The sequence below is a fragment of the Limulus polyphemus genome, unplaced genomic scaffold, assembly GCF_000517525.1.
Source record: "Limulus polyphemus unplaced genomic scaffold, Limulus_polyphemus-2.1.2 Scaffold9008, whole genome shotgun sequence".
In the NCBI taxonomy this organism is placed as follows: domain Eukaryota; kingdom Metazoa; phylum Arthropoda; class Merostomata; order Xiphosura; family Limulidae; genus Limulus; species Limulus polyphemus.
Genome location: NW_013674618.1, coordinates 1 through 2,749, shown reverse-complemented (window position 1 = coordinate 2,749; position 2,749 = coordinate 1). Strand labels below are relative to the sequence as shown.

At 33.7% G+C, this 2,749-nt stretch overlaps 1 long non-coding RNA gene across 1 annotated transcript in view; it reads right to left on the bottom strand.

Moving 5' to 3' along the window:
* The window catches only part of LOC106475691, a 6,627-nt gene extending 5,839 nt beyond the window's left edge, over positions 1-788 (bottom strand). The window contains exon 1 of the long non-coding RNA XR_002608948.1: positions 559-788. This is a non-coding gene — a long non-coding RNA (uncharacterized LOC106475691). The remainder of the gene's footprint in view (positions 1-558) is intronic.
* Between the last annotated feature and the right edge of the window lie 1,961 nt (positions 789-2,749).

Sequence of the window (2,749 nt, the reverse complement as noted above, 5' to 3'; positions counted from 1 at the left end):
AGGTAGTATATATATATATATATATATATATCATGTAGAAGTTTTAGGGTATGTATATATATATATCATCTAGAGGTTTTTAACTAAAGAACATTACTTCTGAACAACAGTAATAGTTTTGTATAATTTTTACATGATATTACACCTACTTAATTCTTGTTCGTAATATCCCAATGTTATTTATTTACATATATACAGCGACTATATTATGCATTTTTATGGAGTTCCTTATTCAATTTAAATGTTGTTGACAAAAAAATAAAAAAAATAGATCGGTTTTGTAAAAGAAACCACAAATAGAAATTTGTATTAACTTTCTTTTTGAGTGTGAGAATATGAGATTCGTTTGAAATAAGAAATACAAATACAAGTCATCCATTACCTTGTTAAAGTTTAGAAAAAAAGCACATCAAAGGCGTTTTGAATGACATTGTATTCAATAAATGAAACATGAACAAGACTGTTAATCTTTTTTTTTTTCAGCTGCTGATTCTTTAGTTGCTATAAATTAGATAAATTACAAACTAGCTAAAAGCTCTTCATGAAAGGGTTTCTTACATGAAAAATACGCTCCACGTGCTCCCTAGCGGAGTGTTCATGAACTACAGGCTCCGTGTAGTGGCCAAGCATTTCGTAGATGGAAGATACAATATGCAACATCTCCTGTTTGCTGATGAAGCCATCTCCGTTGATGTCGTAAAGATCAAATATCCACTTCAATTTTTCTGTTACAGGACCTCGCGAGAGCGATGAAAGCAAGTTGATAAATTGCTTGGAAAATATATCAGAAATATAAATAAAAATATAAATTCTTTTTTTACCTATTACTGTTATTATCACTTGCGCAAAGCCAGTCTAGCAACAACCAGTAAACTGCTACTGTCACACTATTTATTGTTTTTTTTAACCTTAGTTTTTATATAATTTTGCTAGTTTTCCTTACGCTTGCATCCACAATAAACTTTTACCACCTTTTATTTTAGTTTACTAATTTGGTTGTTTACCTTAGAACATTACTTCTTAACAAGAGTAATGTTTTTTGTATAATTTTTTACATGATATTACACCTTGTTAATTCTTGTTCGTAATATACCAATGTTATTTATTTACATATTATTTTAAAGCGACATCTAGGTAGCATTGAACCCGGCATTAAGGCAGCAGTTTTTAATTTGTTGTGGAACATATATTATTCTTTGTTATAATGTTGCATTGTTTGCTACGTTGTTTCAAATCCACTAAAACAGGTTGTTTACGAGTTCATGGCAGAATCCTTTGCTTTGTGATGTCATATTTATTAATCCTTTGGTAGCTCCCAAAATTAGCTTACGAGACATTTTTAGGCCTACCGCTTTCAGGTACGTAATTTATTCGTATTGATATACTTACATTCAGTGCACATTATACAAACATCCAGGAATCTAAATGTATCTGAGATAAATCTCGGGTCTTCTTAAGCATTAGTTATTTTGATTTTTATGGAAATATAGAGGGAAACATCTTGTAGAAGTAGGAGAATGTTTGATCTTTGTTTTTATCCAAGTTTGTCATGGCTAAACAGTGATATACAACTATAAAAGTATAGCTCAGAAGCTTAGAATTTACCCTAAAACTTCTGTGAAAACATGTTATCCTGTTGAAGACATATAATAGTCACGTGACTTTGTCATGTGACTTACACAACTAAAAGGTGCGTAGATTTATTTAACAAACTTTCGAGCCTAGGATTTTTATCAGGTGATACTAAAACAATCACGACTTTCACAGGAGTTTTATGGTAAATCCTGAGCTTTTCCAGCAAGCTTTGCTTTTGCAGCTGTATATCGCTGTTTAAATGATGAAGGGCTTAGGCTCGAGACGTTGTTGAATACATCAACTTCTAAATCAACATCATTTTAGTGTTTGTTACCATCTTTTTTCTAGCTTGTAATTACTTATTTGCGGGTTTTCTCTTCATGTTATTTAAATAACAAAATATAACCAATAGAGAACTTTGGGAAATCCCTGTGATGCGGTATAGGCGTAGCCAAGGTAACTATATCCGGTCGGAGCGTGGATTCTACGGCAAAGCATAAATAAAGGGTTAATGTTACTGTTGCGTCAGCGAGTCACATGACTACTGTGACGCCACGTTTCTAGAACTATCCTGTACCTTGGCGAATGCTCTAGTATTTACTAGATATAGGGTAGTCGGGTATATAAAAGAGGGTGACAACGTGACAGAGGGAGGTAATGTGTGTGTGTAGATAGTGAGTAATTGAACTGCAGTCAGAGAGCACGAGAGACGTTACAGCGTTTGTTTAGCGCGATTGTTGAAGTTGAGTGTATCGGTAGGGTTGTATTCGGAAGGAATAAACCGGTTTTGTTGGGAAGGGACTTGTGTCGCTTGAGTTTCGTCGGAACGAAGTTACGGAAAGTTAATTAACAAGCGGAGACATAACAAATTGGTGTCAGAGAGTGGGACAGAAAAAAAAATGGAAACGAGAAGCGGAAAATCAAACCACAGCCTAGCAGACTTGATGGCAGCAATACACGAACAGCAAAAGAAACAAGAAGAACGAGAAATTAAACAAGAAGAGAAATTACGGCAGTTGGTAGAGGAAAAAGAAAAGAAACAAGAAGAACAAGAAAATAAACAAGAAAAGAAACAAGAAGAACGAGAAGAGAAATTACAACAGTTGTTAGAGGAAAAAAAAAGAAAAAAGAAGAGAGACAACAGCAGTTGCAAGAAAACCTGCAACAATGGCAG